At 51.3% G+C, this 15,275-nt stretch overlaps 1 pseudogene; it reads right to left on the bottom strand.

Moving 5' to 3' along the window:
* Positions 1-11,588: 11,588 nt before the first annotated feature.
* LOC139388208 (proto-oncogene DBL-like) overlaps positions 11,589-15,275 on the bottom strand; it is a 33,891-nt pseudogene continuing 30,204 nt past the window's right edge.

Genomic DNA, 15,275 nt, shown 5'->3' on the forward strand with positions numbered 1-15,275 from the left:
CCTCCACTGATTCACATACTCTGATTCTCATTTCAAATTGCTTATCAACATTAGAATGATTTTCGATTCACATTTCAGTTATAACACCAAGATATCTAACCATCCCTTCTTTTGCCTGTGTGTCTGCCAGGACTATTTCCCCGTGGTCTTCTTAGCCACGTTATATGCTCAACCCTGTCCTCCAGGACAATCATCACACTCCTACACTCCTACAATGACGCCCTCAACATCACTGTGACTTCTCTTGTGGTCTGTGCTACTGCAACCCCCCCACCGCAGCAGCACCAGGAGCAACATACCCTTTTCCTCAGTGCTCGAGGACTTGCCCTCCTGGGCCTTCTTCCCAACACAGCCCACCATCCAGGAAGAGTCGTCCAGCGGACAGCGCATTGTTAGGGGGAATACAGGGAGCCCTGGGGAGATCCCCTGGCAGGTAGGACAGTCAAGTGTGTGTGTGCGTGTGTGTTTGTGACTTTGTGTGTGTTTAGTGAGTGAGTGTAATTAAGCCCCTCCAGTCAATGTGTTAAGACTGCTGTTGTCTGTGCTAATCTCTGGGACTCTGCCAGGTGTCTCTGATGAGCAAGCTGACCGGGCAGAACTTCTGTGACGGCTCCCTCCTCAGTGATCTGTGGGTCATTACTGCTGCCCACTGTCTAAGCGAGGGCGAGATTGGATCCTTCATCAGAGTGGGTGAGTTAAACCAGGTAGGAGTGTCACTGACTATTTTGTCTTTGTGCTTCACTCATTAAAATCATGTTTATCTGATCAGAATACAAAATACAAATAAAAACGCGACACACTGCTGTTCATGCTGCCAGTTGATTTTATTGACTCAATGTGTTGACCACAGGAGGTTGGTGGCACCTTAATTTGGGAGGACGGGCTCGTGGTAATGACTGGAATCCGTGAAATGGTATCAAATACTTTAAACACATGGTTTCCAGGTGTGTGATAAAACAACATGAGCTGGCGCACACCCAGAATAATAGTTTGTGTGGAGGTGCTGACTAACAGCGAATAAACTATAAACGATCAAAATTAAGAAAGGCTTACTGGATATCCTGCCTAAAAACATTGACCCCTAGTGGTCTGAATATTGACTTTGATCTCAGGCCCTTATGAACACATTCTCCTTTATGAACAAGACTTATAAATGTAAAAATGATTTTTACAGCTTATTAGCGTACACCTGATATGTTCCCCCTGTTGATGATGTACATTATATATTAAGGTTGAACCAATATTACATGTAACAAAAATGAAATACAAAATGATTATGTGAAATTGAATGAAACAATAATGTATGTTGATGCTAATACGATGTACAATATTCCATTATGTTTCTATATGATAACAATAGTGTAATATATTTAATATGCCATATACTATTTTTTAACAGTTTCACTAATTAATTTGAATTAACTTAATCATTATGACACACCCCTCACTACTATCATTGGTTACACTAATTGCACTGTGTGTCCTCATAACCTGGTTCAAGTACTCATGACATCACCCTGAGGAAGGCACAGTGATGCCGTAACGTTGGTAAATACCCATTCAATGGCTGGGAGACTATACATGGAGTGTGCAACTTTCTTTATTTTGATGGTTTGCAGGTGTTTGATACCATTCTCTTTACTCCATTCCAGTCATTATTATGAGCTGTCCTCCCCTTACCAGCCTCCACTGGTTTCGACCCTTAGGTCTTCATTAGTCATCCATTTACCTGTCTTCATTAGTCATCCATTTACCTGTCTTCATTAGTCATCCATTTACCTGTCTTCATTAGTCATCCATTTACCTGTCTTCATTCGTCATCCATTTACCTGTCTTCATTAGTCATCCATTTACCTGTCTTCATTAGTCATCCATTTACCTGTCTTCATTAGTCATCCATTTACCTGTCTTCATTAGTCATCCATTTACCTGTCTTCATTCGTCATCCATTTACCTGTCTTCATTAGTCATCCATTTACCTGTCTTCATTAGTCATCCATTTACCTGTCTTCATTAGTCATCCATTTACCTGTCTTCATTAGTCATCCATTTACCTGTCTTCATTCGTCATCCATTTACCTGTCTTCATTAGTCATCCATTTACCTGTCTTCATTAGTCATCCATTTACCTGTCGTCATTAGTCATCCATTTACCTGTCTTCATTAGTCATCCATTTACCTGTCTTCATTAGTAATCCATTTACCTGTCTTCATTCGTCATCCATTTACCTGTCTTCATTAGTCATCCATTTACCTGTCTTCATTAGTCATCCATTTACCTGTCGTCATTAGTCATCCATTTACCTTTACACCTCAGGGTCGAAACGTTGTCAATAAAATCACATGAACAGCAGTGTGCAGCATTTTCCTTTTTATTTTTCATGAGTTGACCTATAACTCCAGCACCTGCAAAAAAGTACCTGGATGTGTGAATGTTCTTCAGATTTTGTATCTGATCACAACATCACTCTGCAGGGGAGCACAAAATGCAGGTCAGAGAGGAGACGGCGCTGTTGCTGAGCATCACGTGCACCCGTGATACCTCAAGCCTGTACAACCACAACATAGCCCTGCTGAAGCTCCACACACCTGCAGTCCTCTCTAACTACAGCCTCCCCATCTGCCTGGGGCCCAAGGCTGAGATCCTGCTGAGAGAGGCCTCCAAATGGGGCAGGATGCACTTCCAGGGCCCCAAAGCCTCTTTCTTTTTTTAAAAACCTTTTATTGAACTAGTCAGTACAGACCTTGTACAGTAGTATCATTCAACATTTACTGGACTTCATTACACATAAAGGTTAATAAATAGTAAAGACTCTCCCATCTGCTTTTATTTGGTCAAATAATTTCATCCAAATAATATATGCACATAAATTCCTCTGTACATTTACATTAATCCCTAAAATGTGCATAATTGACATATAATCTGAAACATGCAGCAGTAGCGGCAACGACAACAACAGTGGCGGCGGCAACGACAACAGTGGCGGCGGCAACGACAACAACAGTGTCGGCGGCAACGACAACAACAGTGTCGGCGGCAGCGGCAACAACAGTGTCGGCGGCAACGACAACAACAGTGTCGGCGGCAACGACAACAACAGTGTCGGCGGCAACGACAACAACAGTGTCGGCGGCAACGGCAACAACAGTGGCGGCGGCAACGACAACAACAGTGTCGGCGGCAACGACAACAACAGTGTCGGCGGCAACGACAACAACAGTGTCGGCGGCAACGACAACAACAGTGGCGGCGGCAACGACAACAACAGTGTCGGCGGCAACGGCAACAACAGTGGCGGCGGCAACGGCAACAACAGTGGCGGCGGCAACGACAACAACAGTGTCGGCGGCAACGACAACAACAGTGGCGGCGGCAACAACAACAACAGTGTCGGCGGCAGCGGCAACAACAGTGTCGGCGGCAACGACAACAACAGTGGCAACGGCAACAACAGTGGCGGCGGCAACGACAACAACAGTGGCGGCGGCAACGGCAACAACAGTGGCGGCGGCAACGACAACAACAGTGGCGGCGGCAACGGCAACAACAGTGTCGGCGGCAACGGCAACAACAGTGGCGGCGGCAACGACAACAACAGTGTCGGCGGCAACGGCAACAACAGTGTCGGCGGCAACGGCAACAACAGTGGCGGCGGCAACGACAACAACAGTGTCGGCGGCAACGGCAACAACAGTGTCGGCGGCAACGGCAACAACAGTGTCGGCGGTAACGGCAACAACAGTGGCGGCGGCAACGACAACAACAGTGGCGGCGGCAACGACAACAACAGTGGCGGCTGCAACGACAACGACAACAACAGTGGCGGCGGCAACGACAACAACAGTGGCGGCGGCAACAACAGCGGTGGCGGCAACGACAACAACAGTGGCGGTGGCAACAGCGGCGGCGGCAACGACAACAACAGTGTCAGCGCCAACGACAACAACAGTGTCGGCGGCAACGACAACTGCGGTGGCAGCAACAACAGTGGTGGTTGCGGCAATAACGGTAGCGGCGGTAGCAACAGAGGGAGCATCAGCGGTAGCGGGAGCATCAGCAGTAGCAGGAGCATCAGTGGTAGCGGGAGCAACAGCGGTAGCGGGAGCAGCAGCGGTAGCGGGAGCAGCAGCGGTAGCGGGAGCAGCAGCGGTAGCGGGAGCAACAGCGGTAGCGGGAGCAGCAGCGGGAGCGGTAGCGGGAGCAGCAGCGGCAGCGGGAGCAGTATGGGGAGCAGCAGCGGGAGCGGTAGCGGAAGCAGCAGCGGGAGCAGTAGCGGGAGAAGTAGCGGGAGCAGCAGCGGGAGCAGCAGCGGGAGCAGTAGCGGGAGGGGGAGCAGTAGTGGGAGCAGCAGCGGGAGCAGCAGCAGCAGCGGGAGCGGGAGCGGGAGCAGCATCGGCAGCGGGAGCAGCAGCGGGAGCGGGAGCAGCAGCGTCAGCAGTAGCGGGAGCAGCAGTGGCAGCGGGAGCAGCAGCGGGAGCAGCAGCAGGAGCAGCAGCGGCAGCGGGAGCAGTAGCGGGAGCAGCAGCGGGAGCAGGAGCAGCAGCGGCAGCGGGAGCAGTTGCGGGAGCAGTAGCAGCAGCGGGAGCAGCAGCGGGAGCAGCAGCGGGAGCAGCAGCGGGAGCAGCAGCGGGAGCAGCAGTGGCAGCGGGAGCAGCAGCGGGAGCAGCAGCAGGAGCAGCAGCGGCAGCGGGAGCAGTAGCAGGAGCAGCAGCGGCAGCGGGAGCAGTTGCGGGAGCAGTAGCAGCAGCGGGAGCAGCAGAGGGAGCAGCAGAGGGAGCAGTAGCGGGAGCAGTAGCGGGAGCGGGAGCGGGAGCAGCAGCGGCAGCGGGAGCAGCAGCGGGAGCGGGAGCAGCAGCGTCAGCAGTAGCGGGAGCAGCAGCGGCAGCGGGAGCAGCAGCGGGAGCAGCAGCGGCAGCGGGAGCAGTAGCGGGAGCAGCAGCGGGAGCAGTAGCAGCAGCGGGAGCAGTAGCGGGAGCAGCAGCGGGAGCAGGAGCAGCAGCGGGAGCAGTAGCAGCAGCGGGAGCAGCAGCGGGAGCAGCAGCGGGAGCAGTAGCGGCAGCGGGGAGCAGTAGCGGGAGCGGCAGCGGGAGCAGTAGCGGGAGCGGGAGCAGTAGCGGGAGCAGTAGCGGGAGCGGCAGCGGGAGCAGTAGCGGGAGCAGTAGCGGGAGCGGGAGCAGCAGCGGGAGCGGGAGCAGCAGCGGGAGCCGTAGCGGGAGCGGGAGCAGCAGCGGGAGCAGTAGCAGCAGCGGGAGCGGGAGAAGAGTAGGGAGGTAAGCAATAAATAGGATTTTTTTATGAATTTATCCATCCATTTACCTGTCTTCATTAGTCATCCATTTACCTGTCTTCATTAGTCATCCATTTACCTGTCTTCATTAGTCATCCATTTACCTGTCTTCATTAGTCATCCATTTACCTGTCTTCATTAGTCATCCATTTACCTGTCTTCATTAGTAATCCATTTACCTGTCTTCATTCGTCATCCATTTACCTGTCTTCATTAGTCATCCATTTACCTGTCTTCATTAGTCATCCATTTACCTGTCGTCATTAGTCATCCATTTACCTTTACACCTCAGGGTCGAAACGTTGTCAATAAAATCACATGAACAGCAGTGTGCAGCATTTTCCTTTTTATTTTTCATGAGTTGACCTATAACTCCAGCACCTGCAAAAAAGTACCTGGATGTGTGAATGTTCTTCAGATTTTGTATCTGATCACAACATCACTCTGCAGGGGAGCACAAAATGCAGGTCAGAGAGGAGACGGCGCTGTTGCTGAGCATCACGTGCACCCGTGATACCTCAAGCCTGTACAACCACAACATAGCCCTGCTGAAGCCTCACACACCTGCAGTCCTCTCTAACTACAGCCTCCCCATCTGCCTGGGGCCCAAGGCTGAGATCCTGCTGAGAGAGGCCTCCAAATGGGGCAGGATGCACTTCCAGGGCCCCAAAGCCTCTTTCTTTTTTTAAAAACCTTTTATTGAACTAGTCAGTACAGACCTTGTACAGTAGTATCATTCAACATTTACTGGACTTCATTACACATAAAGGTTAATACATAGTAAAGACTCTCCCATCTGCTTTTATTTGGTCAAATAATTTCATCCAAATAATATATGCACATAAATTCCTCTGTACATTTACATTAATCCCTAAAATGTGCATAATTTACATATAATCTGAAACATGCAGCAGTAGCGGCAACGACAACAACAGTGGCGGCGGCAACGACAACAGTGGCGGCGGCAACGACAACAACAGTGTCGGCGGCAACGACAACAACAGTGTCGGCGGCAGCGGCAACAACAGTGTCGGCGGCAACGACAACAACAGTGTCGGCGGCAACGACAACAACAGTGTCGGCGGCAACGACAACAACAGTGTCGGCGGCAACGACAACAACAGTGTCGGCGGCAACGGCAACAACAGTGGCGGCGGCAACGACAACAACAGTGTCGGCGGCAACGACAACAACAGTGTCGGCGGCAACGACAACAACAGTGTCGGCGGCAACGACAACAACAGTGGCGGCGGCAACGACAACAACAGTGGCGGCGGCAACGACAACAACAGTGTCGGCGGCAACGACAACAACAGTGGCGGCGGCAACGACAACAACAGTGTCGGCGGCAACGACAACAACAGTGTCGGCGGCAACGGCAACAACAGTGTCGGCGGCAACGGCAACAACAGTGGCGGCGGCAACGACAACAACAGTGTCGGCGGCAACGGCAACAACAGTGGCGGCGGCAACAACAACAACAGTGTCGGCGGCAGCGGCAACAACAGTGTCGGCGGCAACGACAACAACAGTGGCAACGGCAACAACAGTGGCGGCGGCAACGACAACAACAGTGGCGGCGGCAACGGCAACAACAGTGGCGGCGGCAACGACAACAACAGTGGCGGCGGCAACGGCAACAACAGTGGCGGCGGCAACGGCAACAACAGTGTCGGCGGCAACGGCAACAACAGTGTCGGCGGCAACGACAACAACAGTGTCGGCGGCAACGGCAACAACAGTGTCGGCGGCAACGGCAACAACAGTGGCGGCGGTAACGACAACAACAGTGGCGGCGGCAACGACAACAACAGTGGCGGCGGCAACGACAACAACAGTGGCGGCTGCAACGACAACGACAACAACAGTGGCGGCGGCAACGACAACAACAGTGGCGGCGGCAACAACAGCGGTGGCGGCAACGACAACAACAGTGGCGGTGGCAACAGCGGCGGCGGCAACGACAACAACAGTGTCAGCGCCAACGACAACAACAGTGTCGGCGGCAACGACAACTGCGGTGGCAGCAACAACAGTGGTGGTTGCGGCAATAACGGTAGCGGCGGTAGCAACAGAGGGAGCATCAGCGGTAGCGGGAGCATCAGCAGTAGCAGGAGCATCAGCGGTAGCGGGAGCAACAGCGGTAGTGGGAGCAGCAGCGGTAGCGGGAGCAGCAGCGGTAGCGGGAGCAGCAGCGGTAGCGGGAGCAACAGCGGGAGCAGCAGCGGGAGCGGTAGCGGGAGCAGCAGCGGCAGCGGGAGCAGTATGGGGAGCAGCAGCGGGAGCGGTAGCGGAAGCAGCAGCGGGAGCAGTAGCGGGAGAAGTAGCGGGAGCAGCAGCGGGAGCAGCAGCGGGAGCAGTAGCGGGAGGGGGAGCAGTAGTGGGAGCAGCAGCGGGAGCAGCAGCAGCAGCGGGAGCGGGAGCAGCATCGGCAGCGGGAGCAGCAGCGGGAGCGGGAGCAGCAGCGTCAGCAGTAGCGGGAGCAGCAGTGGCAGCGGGAGCAGCAGCGGGAGCAGCAGCAGGAGCAGCAGCGGCAGCGGGAGCAGTAGCGGGAGCAGCAGCGGCAGCAGGAGCAGCAGCGGCAGCGGGAGCAGTTGCGGGAGCAGTAGCAGCAGCGGGAGCAGCAGCGGGAGCAGCAGCGGGAGCAGCAGTGGCAGCGGGAGCAGCAGCGGGAGCAGCAGCAGGAGCAGCAGCGGCAGCGGGAGCAGTAGCAGGAGCGGCAGCGGGAGCAGTAGCAGGAGCAGCAGCGGCAGCGGGAGCAGTTGCGGGAGCAGTAGCAGCAGCGGGAGCAGCAGAGGGAGCAGTAGCGGGAGCGGGAGCAGCAGCGGCAGCGGGAGCAGCAGCGGGAGCGGGAGCAGCAGCGTCAGCAGTAGCGGGAGCAGCAGCGGCAGCGGGAGCAGCAGCGGGAGCAGCAGCGGCAGCGGGAGCAGTAGCGGGAGCAGCAGCGGGAGCAGTAGCAGCAGCGGGAGCAGTAGCGGGAGCAGCAGCGGGAGCAGGAGCAGCAGCAGGAGCAGTAGCAGCAGCGGGAGCAGCAGCGGGAGCAGCAGCGGGAGCAGTAGCGGCAGCGGGGAGCAGTAGCGGGAGCGGCAGCGGGAGCAGTAGCGGGAGCGGCAGCGGGAGCAGTAGCGGGAGCAGTAGCGGGAGCGGGAGCAGTAGCGGGAGCGGCAGCGGGAGCAGTAGCGGGAGCGGCAGCGGGAGCAGTAGCGGGAGCAGTAGCGGGAGCGGGAGCAGCAGCGGGAGCGGGAGCGGGAGAAGAGTAGGGAGGTAAGCAATAAATAGGATTTTTTATGAATTTATTTGCAAATTATGGTGGAAAATAAATATTTGGTCAATAACAAAAATTTATCTCAATACTTTGTTATCTACCCTTTGTTGGCAATGACAGAGGTTAAACGTTTTCTGTAAGTCTTCACAAGGTTTTCACACACTGTTGCTGGTATTTTGGCCCATTCCTCCATGAAGATCTCCTCTAGAGCAGTGATGTTTTGGGGCTGTTGCTGGGCAACACAGACTTTCAACTCCCTCCAAAGATTTTCTATGGGGTTGAGATGTGGAGACTGGCTAGGCCACTCCAGGACCTTGAAATGATTCTTACGAAGCCATTCCTTCGTTGCCCGGGCGGTGTGTTTGGGATCATTGTCATGCTGAAAGACCCAGCCACGTTTCATCTTCAATGCCCTTGCTGATGGAAGGAGGTTTTCACTCAAAATCTCACGATACATGGCCCCATTCATTCTTTCCTTTACACGGATCAGTCGTCCTGGTCACTTTGCAGAAAAACAGCCCCAAAGCATGATGTTTCCACCCCCATGCTTCACAGTAGGTATGGTGTTCTTTGGATGCAACTCAGCATTCTTTGTCCTCCAAACATGACGAGTTGAGTTTTTACCCAAAAGTTATATTTTGGTTTCATCTGACCATATGACATTCTCCCAATCTTCTTCTGGATCATCCAAATGCTCTCTAGCAAACTTCAGACGGGCCTGGACATGTACTGGCTTAAGCAGGGGGACACGTCTGGCACTGCAGGATTTGAGTCCCTGGCAGCGTAGTGTATGCTAATATGATGTACAATATTCCATTATGTTTCTATATGATAACAATAGTGTAATATATTTAATATGCCATATACAATTTTTTAACAGTTTCACTAATTAATTTGAATTAACTTAATCATTATGACACACCCCTCACTACTATCATTGGTTACACTAATTGCACTGTGTGTCCTCATAACCTGGTTCAAGTACTCATGACATCACCCTGAGGAAGGCACAGTGATGCCGTAACGTTGTTAAACAACCATTCAATTGCTGGGAGACTATACATGGAGTGTGCAACTTTCTTTATTTTGATAGTTTGCAGGTGTTTGATACCATTCTCTTTACTCCATTCCACTCATTATTATGAGCTGTCCTCCCCTTACCAGCCTCCACTGGTTTCGACCCTTAGGTCTTCATTAGTCATCAATTTACCTGTCTTCATTAGTCATCCATTTACCTGTAGCGGTAGCAGCAGCGGGAGCAGCAGCGGCAGCGGGAGCAGTAGCGGCAGCGGGAGCAGTAGCGGGAGCAGCAGCGGGAGCAGCAGCAGGAGCAGTAGCAGCAGCGGGAGCAGCAGCGGGAGCAGTAGCAGCAGCGGGAGCAGCAGCGGGAGCAGTAGCGGCAGCGGGAGCAGCAGCGGGAGCAGTAGCGGGAGCGGGAGCAGCAGCGGGAGCGGCAGCGGGAAAAGAGTAGGGAGGTAAGTAATAAATAGGATTTTTTATGAATTTATTTGCAAATTATGGTGGAAAATAAGTATTTGGTCAATAACAAAAGTTTATCTCAATACTTTGTTATATTCCCTTTGTTGGCAATGACAGAGGTTAAACGTTTTCTGTAAGTCTTCACAAGGTTTTCACACACTGTTGCTGGTATTTTGGCCCATTCCTCCATGAAGATCTCCTCTAGAGCAGTGATGTTTTGGGGCTGTTGCTGGGCAACACAGACTTTCAACTCCCTCCAAAGATTTTCTATGGGGTTGAGATGTGGAGACTGGCTAGGCCACTCCAGGACCTTGAAATGATTCTTACGAAGCCATTCCTTCGTTGCCCGGGCGGTGTGTTTGGGATCATTGTCATGCTGAAAGACCCAGCCACGTTTCATCTTCAATTCCCTTGCTGATGGAAGGAGGTTTTCACTCAAAATCTCACGATACATGGCCCCATTCATTCTTTCCTTTACACGGATCAGTCGTCCTGGTCCCTTTGCAGAAAAACAGCCCCAAAGCATGATGTTTCCACCCCCATGCTTCACAGTAGGTATGGTGTTCTTTGGATGCAACTCAGCATTCTTTGTCCTCCAAACATGACGAGTTGAGTTTTTACCAAAAAGTTATATTTTGGTTTCATTTGACCATATGACATTCTCCCAATCTTCTTCTGGATCATCCAAATGCTCTCTAGCAAACTTCAGACGGGCCTGGACATGTACTGGCTTAAGCAGGGGGACACGTCTGGCACTGCAGGATTTGAGTCCCTGGCGGCGTAGTGTGTTACTGAGGGTAGGCTTTGTTACTTTGGTCCCAGCTCTCTGCAGGTAATTCACTAGGTCCCCCCGTGTGGTTCTGGGATTTTTGCTCACCGTTCTTGTGATCATTTTGACCCCACGTGGTGAGATCTTGCGTGGAGCCCCAGATCGAGGGAGATTATCAGTGGTCTTTTATGTCTTCCATTTCCTAATAATTGCTCCCACAGTTGATTTCTTCAAACCAAGCTGCTTACCTATTGCAGATTCAGTCTTCCCAGCCTGGTGCAGGTCTACAATTTTGTTTCTGATGTCCTTTGACAGCTCTTTGGTCTTGGCCATAGTGGAGTTTGGAGTGTGAATGTTTGAGGTTGTGGACAGGTGTCTTTTATACTGATAACAAGTTGAAACAAGTGCCATTAATACAGGTCTGTCTCCGGCAGCAGGTTTAAGGTTGATTGATGACTGGTCTGTCTCCGGCAGCAGGTTTAAGGTTGATTGATGACTGGTCTGTCTCCGGCAGCAGGTTTACAGTTGATTGATGACTGGTCTGTCTCCGGCAGCAGGTTTACGGTTGATTGATGACTGGTCTGTCTCCGGGCAGCAGGTTTAAGGTTGATTGATGACTGGTCTGTCTCCGGGCAGCAGGTTTAAGGTTGATAGACGACTGGTCTGTCTCCGGCAGCAGGTTTAAGGCCTCTAGAGACAGGCAATATGAACATGGATGGGAATGATAGCAGCACGACGAGAGTTGTGTTTTTGTGTCCGGACTGAGGATGGATGGCATATGGTTCATTCAGAGAGAGCTGAGCTTCCTGGTTGTCTCATTTCCTGGAAGAGTAAACAAAACATATAGGTTGTAAGATTATTGCGCACTGATGAGGATATCTTATTCATCCATGCTAATATAACAGGAACAGTGATCTCTAGTAGTGGTCCATGGGAACCCCTCACCTCCCTTCCTGCATGAGTGGTCTTGGCCACTCTCTCCCAGAATCCTGTGGAGGTTATCAGCTGAGACCCGCCCCTCATCACAACGACTGACATTCCTCACACCTGCAGAGAGAGAACCAGGAGTACTAGTGTAACAACGATTAACAGTAAGCGTGGTAGTGATATTAGTACTGGGCCTTCTCACCACTTCAAATCAAATTTTATTTGTCACATACACATGGTTAGCAGATGTTAATGCGAGTGTAGTGAAATGCTTGTGCTTCTAGTTCCGAAAATGCAGTAATAACCAACGAGTAATCTAACCTAACAATTTCACAACAACTACCTTATACACACAAGTGTAAATGGATGAAGAATATGTACATAAAAATATATGAATGAGTGATGGTACAGAACGGCATACGCAAGATGCAGTAGATGGTATTGAGTACAGGATATACATTTGAGCTGAGTAATGTAGGGTATTTTTTTACCTATTTATCTGTTATTTTACCAGGTAAGTTGACTGAGAACACGTTCTCATTTGCAGCAACAACCTGGGGAATAGTAACAGGGGAGAGGAGGGGGATGAATGAGCCAGTTGTAAACTGGGGTTTATTAGGTGACCGTGATGGTTTGAGGGCCAGATTGGGAATTTAGCCAGGACACCGGGGTTAACACCCCTACTCTTACGATAAGTGCCATGGAATCTTAAATGACCTCAGAGAGTCAGGACACCCGTTTAACGTCCCATCCGAAAGACAGCACCCTACACATCACTGCCCTGGGGCATTGGGATATAATTTTATTAGACCAGAGGGAAGAGTGCCTCCTACTGGCCCTCCAACATCACTTCCAGAATCATCTGGAACTGACCAGGAACTGACCAGGAAGTGACCAGGACCAACCCTGCTTAGCTTCAGAAGCAAGCCAGCAGTGGTATGCAGGGTGTTATGTTGCTGGCATGTAAACATATTGGTATGTAAACATATTAAGTGGCATTGTTTAAAGTGGCTAGTGATCAATTTTTTACATACTCATCTCCAGCCACTTTAATGGAAAAATGTATGTTGGCAGCAGTAACTCAATGTTAGTGGTGGCTGTTTAACAGTCTGAGATAGAAGCTGTTTTTCGGTCTCTCGGTCCCTGCTTTGATGTACCTGTACTGACCTCGCCTTCTGGATGATAGCGGGGTGAACAGGCAGTGGCTCGGGTGGTTGTTGTCCTTGATGATCTTTATGGCCTTCCTGTGACATCGGGTGGCGTAGGTTTCCTGGAGGGCAGGTAGTTTGCCCCCGGTGATGCGTTGTGCAGACCTCACTACCCTCTGGAGAGCCTTACGGTTGTGGGCGGAGCAGTTGCCGTACCAGGCGGTGATACAGCCCGACAGGATGCTCTCGATTGTGCATCTGTAAAAGTTTGTGAGTGCTTTTGGTGACAAGCCAAATTTCTTCAGCCTCCTGAGTGAACAGGGAGTACAAGAGAGGGCTCAGAACGCACCCTTGTGGGGCCCCAGTGTTGAGGATCAGCGGGGGGGAGATGTTGTTACCTACCCTCACCACCTGGGCGCGGCCCATCAGGAAGTCCAGTACCCAGTTGCACAGGGCGGGGTCGAGACCCAGGGTCTCGAGCTTGATGACGAGTTTGGAGGGTACTATGATGTTAAATGCTGAGCTGTAGTCGATGAACAGCATTCTCACATAGGTATTCCTCTTGTCCAGATGGGTTAGGGCAGTGTGCAGTGTGGTTGCGATTGTGTGGTTGCGATTGTGTCGTCTGTGGACCTATTGGGGCGGTAAGCAAATTGGAGTGGGTCTAGGGTGTCAGGTAGGGTGGAGGTGATATGGTCCTTGACTAGTTTCTCAAAGCACTTCATGATGACGGAAGTGAGTGCTACGGGGCGGTAGTCGCTTAGCTCAGGTACCTTAGCTTTCTTGGGAACAGGAACAATGGTGTCCCTCTTGACGCATGAGGGAACAGCAGACTGGGATAAGGATTGATTGAATATGTCTGTAAACACACCAGCCAGCTGGTCTGTGCATGCTCTGAGGACGCGGCTGGGGATGCTGTCTGGGCTTGCAGCCTTGCAAGGGTTAACACGTTTAAATGTTTTCCTCACATCGGCTGCAGTGAAGGAGAGTCCGCAGGTTTTGGTAGTGGGCCGTGCCAGTGGCACTGTATTGTCCTCAAAGCGAGCAAATAAGTTGTTTAGTCTGTCTGGGAGCAAGACATTCTGGTCCGCGACAGGGCTGGTTTTCTTTTTGTAATCCGTGATTGACTGTAGACCCTACCACATACCTCTTGTGTCTAAGCCGTTGAATTGCGACTCTACTTTGTCCCTATACTGAAGCTTAGCTTGTTTGATTGCCTTGCGGAGGGAATAGCTACACTTCCCTACAGTGTCCTGATGCAGCAGATGGATGACATCACCGCACTTAATGATGAGGTCAGATGTACTACACACAATACTTTCTGTACCTGCCAGGGCCCTGCGAGAGGAACACATGTGACCTTAAGACCTGTAATAAACACAGATTGACAATAGCGTCATATTTGACACATTCTGACATTATTGACAATTCCGCAACTGTTTTACAGAACAATAACACTACAATGACGTTTAGACCGGCTCACCAGTGGAGTAGTGTGGTCATCCTCGTCAGACTCTGACAGGTTGGACAAGTCAGTGGTGCTCCAGGCCTCCGGACCCCTCAAAGATGTCCACTGAGTGGGAGGTGTCAGGCCAACCTACGTTTGACAGACAGAACCTCTAAAATACAACCACCTCACACAGGCAAAGGCCTCACTACTTACTATACATATCCACCTAAATGTCACTTATACTAGACGCTTTCAAAACAATTCATATAGAATACCTTTCCACTGACTACACAAACTACATTCCACTGTAACATGCTGGAGTTTCCAGTTGAAAAACCTCACTAACAGGCCCGTCTTATAGAATATGCTCTACTACTAAAGTGAGTTGGTGTGACAAAATGGCTGCTGTTTCCCACGCTGACTCACTGCGTCTGTTATTGTGCCAGGGTTGGGGGGAGAAGACCACAGGGTCTGTGAGGACGGGGCTGGTGTGTCCTAACGATGCGGCCTCCTCTGTGCTTAGGGACTGGTCTGGGATATTACTGTGAGGAAGGACATCAAAACAACCTGAAGAGCCAGCGATCTACCCGGGACTCCTTGACATGCACACCGTCGTACAAGCCGGACTGTCCCGAGTTGCAAAGGAATTGGGCAGAAAATAATATCCACATGTGCACAGGTTTGGCCTCAGACACAGTTGCTTTGTTTCATTGTTTCCCTCTAATCAGGGACTGATTTAGACCTGGCACACCAGATGTGTGCAATTAATTATCAGGTAGAACAGAAAACCAGCAGGGTCCTGGACCTCGTAGGGTCAGAGTTCAATACCCCTGCTCTAGATCACACCACAGAAACAATCCTGGCATCACAGTCAGTAAGTTGAAGATGAGTTGAAGCCAAGTTATGATGGAATTCCACAACAAACAAACCCACATGCTATGACGATTAC

This window comes from Oncorhynchus clarkii, chromosome 29 (assembly GCF_045791955.1).
Source record: "Oncorhynchus clarkii lewisi isolate Uvic-CL-2024 chromosome 29, UVic_Ocla_1.0, whole genome shotgun sequence".
NCBI lineage: Eukaryota > Metazoa > Chordata > Actinopteri > Salmoniformes > Salmonidae > Oncorhynchus > Oncorhynchus clarkii.